The 12,180-nt window shown below is 55.5% G+C and overlaps 1 protein-coding gene across 1 annotated transcript in view; it reads right to left on the bottom strand.

The window, feature by feature from the left end:
- NR4A3 (nuclear receptor subfamily 4 group A member 3) overlaps positions 1 to 6,993 on the bottom strand; it is a 31,534-nt gene extending 24,541 nt beyond the window's left edge. The window contains exons 1-2 of the mRNA XM_074823629.1: positions 5,006 to 6,993; positions 2,181 to 2,339 (exon numbers count right to left, since the gene is read on the bottom strand). The gene's annotated coding sequence lies outside the window, so the exon portion shown is untranslated. The remainder of the gene's footprint in view (positions 1 to 2,180; positions 2,340 to 5,005) is intronic.
- Between the last annotated feature and the right edge of the window lie 5,187 nt (positions 6,994 to 12,180).

Genomic DNA, 12,180 nt, shown 5'->3' with positions numbered 1-12,180 from the left:
CTGCAGTGCATGTCAGAGGAACGACTCAAAGCACAGTGTTTGCTACTTAAGGACTTGCAAACATAAATTTTGCTTACTCAACTCTGGGCCTTTGAAGCATATTTCTGGTCAGCTAATAATTTAAGGTTGCTGTCTAACTAGTAGTTTTAAGGCTTATCTGTGGTAGAACATTCTCCTAAAAAAAGTGGGTGGTATAACATATCCTTACATTTGCAAAAATGTAAGACCAAAAGTATGTGGTATTTCTGTTTCTGTTTTTATGGGAAAGCAAGGTTGAGGCTGCTAATATAATTGTTTTTATCCATTAGTCATAAAAGTGAATGTGGTTCACTGATAGCTGGGATGGTTGAAGTAACACAGTGCCTGGCTGTAAAGATTTGATTTTTTTTTTCTTTCAGTTTTCCTACTAGTCTGCTATTTCCTTTGCTGCTCTCAGGAAATAATGGACCCAATTCTGCAATCCATTTGAGGTTTGCCTGACTAAATGCTGTGAGATTCTAACCCTATATTTGCAACCCAAACTAAAAGTCTGTGGTGCGTTTTCATTCCACAGCAGAGAAATAAAATGCATCAATTAGTACAAATTCTCTCATAAAGACAAAAGTAAATATGGAGAAAATGTATATCAAAATTAAGTGCAGTTCATATCTTCGTAACTGTGGCAATTTATATTCCAAAAGCACTCAAGAAACAACTCATACTAAAAAAAAAAAAAAAAGCTGTGTTAAAAATAATGGGGTTTTCCTCGGTATTTTAAGAACTCCCTTCACTTACAATTTTAAAATTTTCACTTGAACCTGGCATGCAGAAATCCAAATAATTTGTGTTAAATCAGCTTTTGATTCTTTCTTGCTTGTTTTGCAGATAAACATGTTTAAATTAAGCACCAGATTTCAAATATCATACTGTCACAAACCATTCAGATCTTTCTTCTTCTCGAGAAGACATTAAAAACTGAGGAAAAAAATAGCACCGTTTTCTGAAATTAAGACCTTCCTGCTTGTAAATTCAAATGCTTAAAGAAAAAAGCAGGATAACCCTTCCAGAAGTCTTGCCTCCCAATGTTATTTATGTATTTTTCTACTGTTCTCTTTTTTCCCTATCAATTTGTCTATGCCGTTCCACGCACACACATTTCATGGGAAGTCCTGTTACTATCATTTGTTAGTTCAAGCACCGTCTGTTAAAATGCAGTGATCAGTGCTTAAGCAAATAAAAAGGGAAGGAATTTCCTTCCACGCACCTTCACTGAGAACTGATTGAGGAACACAACTGAGCGAGTGGACAGATAATGTCACAAGTGGACGTGTTGATACACAGCCCTGTGACGGGAAAAGGCTTTTTTGCTAGCTCACAAAATGAGCAGGAGTTCAGGGAAACAGGTCATTATGGTTTTTTTCCCTGCATTTTTCTGAGCATAACAGGATTATGTCACTGAATTCTGTGCAAAGTGGAGTAAGAAAGCAGAAGTCTAAAAAAAGTCCGACCTGAGGACAGAAAAAATATCTCTAACCTAAAGGTCTGGTCTCTCCTGGCTCTGCGGGACTCCTCCTACCTCCCCCTTTGCCAGCGCACTTGACTGACTAATTCTAACCCCTACTTTTCCACTTAGGGCACCAATATTAACTACCCTGAAAAGTAAATAACCTGGGATTTTTTCTTCTTTACCCAACAATATTAAAAAAAAGCCCCACAGGAGGCGCATTGAAGATCAACCTGTCACCAAAGCCCAAATGAATGGGTAGAAAAAATCAGGGCAGGGACATTCAGAGCTATTACCTTATTATTCTGCTATCTGTGCGAAAGCTTGACACGGGGGATGCCCAGCTCGACGCCAAGAAAGCTGCGGTCCTCACAGGGACACTGATATCCCACCCATTTCCCCCTTAAATCTGCCTTTGGCTGAGGGGGGGTGGGCTCGCAACCCCCATGCGCCCAGGCACGGCACCGCTACAAGCCCTGTGAAACGCGGGCGCTGCCCTGATCCTTTGGGGATTTAAACACCCCGCGGCCCCGGTACGGGACGTCGGGGACCGATGATGCCAAAGGGATCTGGGAAGGGCTGCAGCTCCCGCACACCCCCCACCTCCCACCCCTCCTCCTTCTCCTTCTCCTCCTCCTCCTCCTCCTCCTCCTCCTCCTTCTCCTCCTCTGCCCGGCCCCGCAGAGCGGCAGCTTACCTGGCGGATATCTTGCGCGCTGAATGGTGGGGCTGGAGGTGCGGGCGGCGGCGGCGGCGGCGGCGGCGGGTGGCGGCGGGGTGGGTGCCGGCTGGGACCTCTCTGCGGAGGCGGGTCTGGGGCCGGGCCTCGGCGGGGGGAGCTCTTCCGACCCGGGCTCTGTCCGCCGGCGGCGGGAGGAGAAGGCAGAGTCAGGGGGCGGTGGGGACGGGCAGCGCAGAGGGGTGCCCCCACGCCCCCCCCCACACCCCCCCTTCCCGCCTCCCAACCGGCGGAGCGCCTCGGGGGAACCGTGTCCCCCCCCCACACCCTCGCACGGCAAGCCCCCGCCTCGCCCCACGCGTGGGAAGGGGGAGCCGGACGGGGAGCGCGTCTCTGCCTCATCACACAAAAGGCAGAAAGCGCCGGGCTGGGGCAACGGAGCCGCCGGTTTGTTCTCCGAGCGAGGAGCCTGGGGAGGGCAAGAGGAGAGCCCCGCGCGGGGTGACTACAACAAGCGGGGCAGCATCCCTCTGCGTCCACTTCCCCGCGGGAACTTTTTTTTTTTTTTTGAGGGGGGGCGGGGACGGATCGGGGGGAAGCAGGCTGAGAGTTTCTATGAAAGCTATCGGCCGCAGTTGGGGGGTACCCGACCAGCCCGCGTAGCCTGCGGCGGCTCCGCGCCCCGCTCCCCCGCTCCCGGCGCGGCTCGGCCCCGCGGGACGCCTCACGGCCACTGGCGCGGACGCGGGGGAGGGAGCGCGGCCCCGCCGCGTCCCCCCGTCGCGGGGGAGCGGCCTGTCCCGGCCCGCCCGGCGCTGCCAGCACGGCCGGGGGCTCCGCGGCAGCGCGGGGGATGCGCGGCGGTGCCGGCCCCTGCCCACGGGAGCCGCTTCCCGGCGACTCCTTCTCCCGTTCCTTGCCTTTTTTTTTTTTTTTTCCTTCTCCGCGCCCCTCGCCTTTTGATATCCCCCCTCCCGCCCCTAACCCCAGCTCCCGGGATGTTAAGTGACTGTCAGCTCATCCCTTTCTCTCCCGAGGGTTTTGTTCCCTCCCGAGCTCCGGCGAGGCGACTTCCCGCTCGGCGAGGAGCGCTCTGGGGCTCCTCTCCCCCCCACCCCCCCCCACCCCACCGACCCCCCCGAGCCACCGGTTACCTAGAGACACTCGCTGCGCTTTTAACCATGCAACACCCCTCCGGACTGCGGCCGCCCGAGCCAGGAGCCCAGAGCCGTAAGGGCTGTAAATTAGGAGGAAATAACTACCCTTGTCAAAGCTCTTTTCTTCCTCCGTGCACTTTACATTCAGCCCCGAGTGACACCCCTCCCCACCCTGTAATACGAGGAGGAAACCGTGAAATACTCCATTGTGATTGTGACTTCTTCAGTCGAGTTTCGAAACCTTCATTTACCCGGGAGGGACCGCGGAGGGGGAAGCTCCATTGAATTAAAAAGTTTCAAGCCCGATTTCCACCGCCGGTTAGCTCGCGATTTTTTTTTTTTTTTGGGGGGGGGGGGGATCGCCCCGAGCTGCACGGTCACTCCAGCAAATATCCACGAGCTCGCGTGAGATTCACCTCCGAAGAAAACGTCTGGTCTGGTTTAGTCCATTGTTTTTTACCGGGGCTTGACTCCAGCATACAACGGTCTCCACGGAGGAGAGAAAAATAGGGCGAAGAATGTAATCGAGTGAAGCGGCTTGGATAAAAGTTAGCGATTCATTCCCAAACTTTTTTTTTCCCCCCCTCCCCCCCATGGAGAAAAAAATCCGATCCCAACACACCAACCCCCCGACAGAAAACAGCGTTTTCCGCCCTTTCCCTGGGAAATATCCTCGCACGAAATCCATCGTCTCCAAAAATCGCATGCTAAATGAGAGCGTTATTAACTAGCCGCGCGAAGGTGAGCCGCATCTCCACCCGGGAAGGAGTATCGCGATAATGCCGTCCCGATAACCGTCTCCCGATATACTATCACAACCCAGCGCCCGCGCTTTCTCTCCTCTTTCCAAGACTGAAACTTCTTTCGCGGCTATTAGGGCGAGGAGGGAAAAGCGGGAGGCGCCGCGGGGGCAGGGAGCGGGGCGCAGCCCAGCCTCCCCGCACGGTACCGCCCGTGCCGGGGCACCGCAGCCCCTCGTTACCGGCTCTGACCTCCGAAGGGAAAAGTGCACATTTTCCGAGGAGCAGCTGCCGGGCAGACGTGCCGAGCAAAGATCCCGTCTCGTTTCAATACAATATGTCACATTCCGGCAATTACCTCTTGGGCGAGCTCCTCCGGGCTGCCGAGGGGGGCTGCTCTCTACCCAAGTGGGATTAGCTCAACCTGCCCCGCCGGCCCCCTCAGACAGCTCGAACTTGTGCAAACAAAACCACCTATTTCCCAAGCGCAGTTAAACGAAGGAGACAAATTACTGCCATTCATCACCGGCGCTGTAAACTCCCCGCCGCCGCCGGCAGCATCATTTCCATGACAACAACCAGCAGAAATACCGTAGTACCACCGGCTCCGGTTCCCGCTCCCCTCCACCACAGCCCTCCCGTTTGTTTGCCGGGGGCGGCGGTGCCCCGGGCACGGCGGGGGTTGCCGAGCCGGCTGGGAGGCTCAGAAGCCGAGCGGCAAGTGAGCATCCTCGGGGAGAAAGGCGGGGGGAAGGCGCGGGGTGGGGGGGGGGGGGGGGGGAAGGGAAGGAGAAGGAAAAGTTTCAGCGAGAGCCCGGCACGGCAGCGCGTCGCGCCCGCCGCCGGCACCTCCCGAGCATCTACCCCGGCGGCGCAACTTTGACGGAGTGGGGACACGTCTCGTTGTCCCTCTCCCTCAGCCTCTCCCGCTCGTTCGTATACGTACTCGGTTGCTGTGGAGGTTCCGTCTTTACATCTAGTTTGTAGGTGCCCGCTTCCTTAAAGGCGCGTGTAGGCGCTGTCCAGCGGCAGGACCCGAGACGCAAAACCCCGGAGACTCCCGGCGGCCGCAGGTCCGGTGCGCGCGTTATCCCGAGGCATGGAAAAGGGTTGCAAAAGCCTGAGGAGCCAGGAGCCCGTCCCCGGGCGGAGGGAGGGAGGGAGGGAGCGGGCGGGCGGGCGAGGGATGCCGAGGAGCCGCCGCCGCCGCCGCCGCCGCGATGCGCCTTTGTGTGTGTGTGCGGCGGGAGCCGGGCCGGGACCTGCGGCCGCGTCCCCGGTGCGAGTGCCCCGGGGTGCGCGTGTGCCTGCGCGGAGAGAGGGGACGGAGGCGCCTCTCTGCGCTGCTCTCCCGCTCCCTCTCTCTGAACGTCATTTATGTGAGAGGAGCCCTAGCGGCCTCTCCATAGAGCGGCTGGAATGCGAAACGTCAATAGTGACGCCATGGGAGCCTGACGCTACTGACCCCCCCCCCCCGCCCCAGTGTGTGCGCCGCGCTCCCGCCGCACCGCGCCGCGCCGAGCCGCGCCGAGCCGCGCAGAGCCGCGGAGAGCCGCGCAGCGCCGAGAAGCCCCGGTGAGGCGGCCGCTCCGCGCCGGCGGCGGCGGGACGGGGTGGACGGTCGGCCGGCTCGGGGCTGGCCGCCCGCGACAGCCTGGCCAGTCGCTCCCAAGACAGATTAAAATTATTATTATTATTATTATTAACAGCAGAGATCGTGGTGTGTTGTTTTGCAAACGCAGCAACTCTTTACTGGAGTGGTTCAACGGTAAAACAGCTTTGCTTGGTTAATTAGTGGCACTTTCAGGAGGAATTATTAAAGGTTTCTTTTTTTATTGTACTTTCACTTTTTTCTTTTTCCCTTGTCTTTTTTTAAAATTTGGGGGGGGGGGGGTTAATTCTCTTTTCCCCTTTTCTTTTTCGTTTTTTTTCTTCTTCTTTTTTCTTTTTCATTTTTTTTACCCCCTTTTAATTTTCTTTTGAAACTTTCCAGTGCGCAGGAGCAAGAGAGCAGGTTGCGGAAGGTGCCGCTCTGAGCGGGCACTCGGGCGAGCGGCCCCGAGAAAGTCCGGGCTCCCGCCTGCGTGTGTCTGTCTGTGTCCGTGTGTCTGCCCGGGGCACCGGCCCTGTGGCGGCTGGGTCCCCCGCCGCCCGCCGCCGTGCCCGGTGCTGTGTTTACTTCCGCTGCCGGCAGCCGGACCGTTTGCGACTGTCACCGCGGCCGTTACGGCGCTTGTGCTCCGTACGGAGGGGCTCAGCGACACGACTTCTGCCGGCGGGGGCCGGGGCCGGGACCGGGGCCGGGACCGGGCGAGGCCCGCCCGCCGCCGCCCCGCGGAGGAGGGACCGGCGGAGGCGGCACTTTCTTTTTGCCCGCCGGGCTCCCGCCGCCTCCCGCTCCAGCAGCCTGTCACCGGCACCGCCGCCGCGCACGCTGCCGCCCCGGGCGGCGGGGAGGGGAGGCCGGGGCCGGCGCAGGTCTCGGCGGACGCGGCGGGGGCCACGTAGGGGCCCGGGATCCCCTTCCCGAGGCGGTGGGGCCGGCGGTGCGCGCCGTCCCCCCGCGGGCGCCGGGGCCTCCCTCCCTGCCTCCCTCCTTCCCTCCCTGCCGGGCCGGCGGCGCTGCCGCTGCCAGGCCCCGCTCCCCCCGCGGGGGAACCCGCCGGCCGCCGGGCTCCCCGCGCGGCGACACTTCCCCTCCGGACGCAGCCGGCCCCCGGCGGGGCCAATCAGCGCCTCCACGTCACCGCGGAACGCCATCCTCGTGCCGCCGCGGCCAATCCACGCACAGGACGCGGCGGGCCCCGTTCCGAGGGGCGGAGCCTAGCGGGCTGACGCACGGCAGCCGCGTCATTGACGCAAGCGGCGTTGCTAAATTTAGCCGCCGGGCCCCGTGCAGGGCGATCGGGATCGCGCGGGGGAGGGGGCGGAGCCGGAGCCCATTGAGCGGCGGCGGCGGCGGCGGCGGCGGCGGCGGCGGGGCGGGCGGGCGCTTGGGGCTATTTTTGGGCCCCCCGGTTGTGATCCGGCCAAACCAAATATAGATGCGGGCGGGTATTTATAGCGCCGGCGAGTCCTATTGTCGTGGGGCCGCGCCCCCGCCCCCGCCCGGCTTCCTCTGCGCAGGGGGTGGGGTGCGGGGACCGCCCGCCCGGGGGACCCCGACGCGCCCACGCAGCCCCCCCCACCCCGTGCACGCCCGCCCCCCCCCCCCCCCCTCCCTGGCCGCCCCCCGCGACTCTCCGGAGGGGAAAAACCGCAGCCGGCCGCTGGCGGGGGGTGCCGGCCCCGGCTCTCCTCTCCCTCCAAAAAAAATAAAAGACGCGGCGGGCCGCGTTTGGCGACCGGGCTCCCCCTCCCGCGGCGTGGCCGGGCCGCCGGCTCGGGGCGCTTCCCTCGGTGCAGCGTGCGCTGCTTTCCCTCCCCCCGCCACCCCATCCCTCCCCCTGCCAACCACTTGTCATTCGCGGGGCGTCTGCCCGCTGCAAGGGGGCGGCGGAGGGGCTGGAGCCAGGATACCCCCCGCCCCCCACCTGCCCCGCTGGTGAGGGCCACGCGTGGAAGCGCGGGGTGTTTCCGCGGCGGGGATGCCCCGCTCGGCCGCGGCGGGGATACCCCCTGCCTGACGCAACGGAGCGGAGCAGGGGCGGCGGCGGGCGCGCATAGCGCGGCGGTGACCTCATGGCAGAAGCGGCGGCTGGTTGGGAGTCCTCCCCCCGCTCCCCCCCCCAACCCCCCCAGCCTGTTGAGTAAGCGCCGGGAGAAGTGAAAATGCCATGACGGGCCGGTGCGCTCGTCCCCGGTGCTGACACGCCGCGAGAAGGGAGATTCCCTTTGATGCCGCTGCCGGCGTGGGCGGCTGAGGGCAGGGGAGGAGGGAGGGTGGCACTTTCCGCCCGCCGCTCACCCCGGGCACCGGCCCTGATAAAAATACTCCGCTTTCCATGTTGTCATTTCTCCTTTGCAGCTCGGTCTTTCTGCTGGGAAGGGGACTCCGCGCAGCACGGCCGCCGCCCGGGGCCCCTCACCCCCTCCGGGAGGGCTACCCCCGGGGGATGAAGTCCCACCGTCATCCCGAAACTTTCAGCTCCGCGCTGAGAGTGTCTGCAAGCACAAAATGTCGGTACCGGGTGGACGGTGCTAGAAACCGTATTGTCCTTCACCCCACCCCACCCCCCCCCGCCCCGGTACTCCATGCAACTTCGCAGCTTCCTCGAGCTGCTCCTGTCTCCCACGACGTGAAAATATCGTCATGCAAGAAGGCTTAAAAAAAAAAGCAACAAAACCCACCCAAACCCCAAAACAGCGGCAGAAGTGTGGTGAAAGCCTTTAAAATAATCTTCCAGGCGCTATTTAAAGAACTGCTACACAGGAAACGGGATATTTGGAGAAAAGGGCTAGAAAGTGGCGTTGAGAGCACTATACGTTTTGGGGAGACACGGGTGCTGCGCAGGGAGCCGGGCGCTCGTCACTGCCCGACCGAAGGCAGCAGTTTCCTCTAGGGAGAGCACGGTTTGCTATTCTGCAGTTATTTATGAAATGAGAGGTCACTCATTACACGTTGCGTGCTTCCCAAGCGGCAAAAAGGAAGTCCTTCGTGCAAGGAGCTTCCAATCTAAGGATAAACACTGGGCCGGAGGGAGATAAGGGGACAGGAACAACAGGAGGCAAATCGTCTAACTGGTGTGTACACGTCGGCTTGATTCGCTGGAGGCAGTGGTGCAGGAATGAGGGCCAGAAGGATGTCGTTCTCGGGGCTCATTGGATAACTCAGGATAATCAAAACTGGAGGCTGTGCAATGAGCGGAGAAAGCCTGTAGCAATATAAGGAGGCTTCAGGAGAAATAAAGGTCCAGGAGTTGGGGACGGACATTTGCCGGATGATACCAGAGTTGGGGAGACAAGGTTATGCAGGGGCACTGGGAGCAAACAATGCGGAGAGGCTGAGGGGTTCACTTCCAGTGCCCGTCCATGCATTTGCATTTATGGCCAAATAACTTGATGACAACTCCTTATCAGAATTTGCAGCTGACTTCTCCCAAGACTAGAGCTTGTGCAGTCCAGGCCAGTCTTTAGGCTGCAAATTTCTGGGACCAAGGCAATGAAAATGTCACTGGTTTTAGGCTTTTACTGCAGAATTTAAATACACAAATCAAAAAAACACAATCCAGAAATCCTGACCAGCTGCCATCTATCTGGAGGCATCTAAATTCAGTAGTGCCATAGAAGTACTCTTCGGAAGGTCAACTAGTCCAACCTCCTACTCAAAGAGTATCCCTCTGTATTACCTACAAATTTCCCTATCTTCCTCCAGGATGTAGAAACCAACTGTTCCTAAATGCCGCCTTCTAGGAAAACCCCAAAAGAGGAGTCGGTGCACCCAAATTACACAATAACTCGGTAGTTTCAGCACTTGCACAGAAAATAGGACGTCCAAATGCACATAGTTTGTCTGGGGCAGAGGGGCAAGGGTGGGGATGGGGAGAGTCAACCTACATTCCCCACCTCCCAGGAGACTGCTGTAATCCCTGCATCCTTCTGGGTGGCATCTCACCCACCCGTTTGAAGTGGTGAAACCGCTTTCAGGCTTGTGTGCAAGCACTGTAGTCTAGTGCTTCAGGCTGTCTGCTGGGACGGAGGAGATCTGCCTATCCATTCCCGCTCCAAGGACGGCTTGTGTTATTTTGTGTTGAACACCTATAGTGTAAAAATACTGCCACGGCCTTACGTGAACTTTCTTTCTTGCCTGATTAATCCCCTCCTATGGAGCATGATTTCTACAGTAAAAGCTCCCTTTTCCCTCCATACCTTCCTAGACAGCCAATAGCCTGGTGATGAAACCATTCTCTCGGACAACGGTCGGTGTGGATTTGAGTTTCTTTAAGCAGAGAAAGGAGCTGAATCCCAGATCTTCTGTTTTCTGGGGAGTGCTGTCATTGACAAAGCTACAGTCAACAGAAGGTAGCACCCATCTGCTTCCAGCTGTGTCTTTGAAGAAGCTCATAGGTGAGCATCTTCAAGATAGGGTTCCAATAACCTGAGACTTCCTGCAAGTCCTAAGCTACATATCCTTGCTCCAGAGGGCTGGGATTTGGGATGTGGCCCATGTCAACTTGTTGCAGCTAGTCTGTTTTGCACCCTTTTCTCACCCTGCAACTACGCAAAGAGTTAGATGGTTAATTTGGATTTCTAGGTTTCTTTCTGGGGATGGGGCACTAAAGAAAACACTGCAACTTTTAATACGGTCACCTATTGGATTTGATGACCTATTAGATATGGTCACCTACCTCATTAGATTTAGGCCTGAGTCAGAATCCTACCCTTCAGAGGTATCCTGCCATTCAGAATATAAATGTAACAGGTTCTGGTGCTGCTCAAGGTGTCTAACGTCCTGAAAGGAGGATTGTGATCCTGGTCAAAATGACACCTGGTTGAGCCTGGATAGCCTGGAACAGCAGCTCTGCCTCGGCTACCTTACATGGTTAGGCCAGCAGGTTTCTACATGTGAGGTACCATGCTACAACAGGCAGTCAGACACCCAGTTTGTCACCACTGTGTTTCCAAACTGGAAGAGGAACTCATCCTGCCTCCTTTGCTTGAAAGGTGCCCTTGTCATACAGGGGTCATGATGGGGAAGAGGGGAAGGCCTAGCTTAGCCTTTGGTAGTGTGGTGACTGAGTCCCAGTCTTGACTAAATTAAGTCCCAGTCTAATCTAGGCTGCTGTCATACTTTTACAGTCAAAAGTTTATATTTTCTTTTTCCAACTAGTTAAAGAAATGGTTGGGTGGTTTATGCTCAGATTTTCCAAATGACTGTGATTGGATCGAGGCCATGCATTGGAAATTTTTGCCCCAAAGGAAGAACTTTTGAGAAAGATTCAAATGATTCAAACCCAGTCTTTTATGAATGTTAGAAATATGCACAGTATGCTTTGTTCACAATAGCTCTGTTTTCCCAGACAGAAGCTCCACCAACTGGTGGAATTGCCCTGGAATTCTGCAATACCACAGATGGGGAGGCTTGAATATTCCTGGACTGACTCAGCCTGTTCACTTTGCCTGGCTTGTAAGACAATAGGCGATTCTTTCTTGCTCGTGGAGATCCAAAATTAAAAGTAAAGGAGGTTGCGTATTAATGAAAGGAACGACTGCCTTTCAGACAAACCCACAGACCAAACTGTGATCATATTAAGCAGAGGGGCTGTTGAGAGCATAATTTCTACTGCCCACGTAAGAGCTGATTAGGAACGGGAGAAGCCAGGACCAGACAAGGTTCAGACATGCAAGCATAGCAGATTATTAAATAAGGAGATGAAGAAGCATTCAGAGGGATCTTAATTTAAGTACATTAATTATGTAATAATGAAGCAGCTTTAAACAGGATTTATCATGGATGCACAAGAACTACATTTTGCATTGCCCTTGATTCTTTCAGAAGGCAATCTTATTTGATTGTGTTCACTTAAAGAAAGATGAGAGAGAGGAGGAAAAAAAGAAAAGCTCAAGCTCATTTTATCCTGGGCAAAGATCTTGAAGAGTACAACGTTTACTACAGCAAAATGGATTTTAATGAAGGGTCAAGGCCATGGGGCTGGTTTATAAACGCCAAAAGTTAGTATTTTTTCTCCTCTACCTTATAATTAATAAAATAATAGCAATTGTCATTATTATTTTGTAAGTTCTTTTCCCATGGTTTCCTTCTGAGCCCTTCCATTTCTAAATTTAATTCTTGACTGGATTGTCAATCTCTACTCCTAAAAAGGAGTCTCTCTACTTACCACATGGAGTACTACACAAATGTGACTGTATCATTGTAAAGAAAATAATCATTTATATCAGATAATCATTTAGGCTTGTTCAGCAGGCACTGCCATTCTGGCAGACTAATACTTTCAATTCATGTTGACAAAGGATAGCTCCTCAAAACATCATCTTGTTATTTATTTACTTTTCCTAACATCTATCTATGAGCAGAACCTTTTAAATTCCATCTGTTCTTATTACCTCGTCTTTCCGGTTACCCTGTTTGTTTTACTCCTAATGATCTCCAAACCATTTACCTATGTTACCGGGCATTGTGTTCCAGTTACTGTCTCTCTCACCTCTTCCTGGACTACATTC

Source organism: Strix aluco, chromosome 1 (genome assembly GCF_031877795.1).
Source record: "Strix aluco isolate bStrAlu1 chromosome 1, bStrAlu1.hap1, whole genome shotgun sequence".
In the NCBI taxonomy this organism is placed as follows: Eukaryota; Metazoa; Chordata; class Aves; order Strigiformes; family Strigidae; genus Strix; species Strix aluco.
This window is presented reverse-complemented; position numbering and strand designations above follow the sequence as displayed.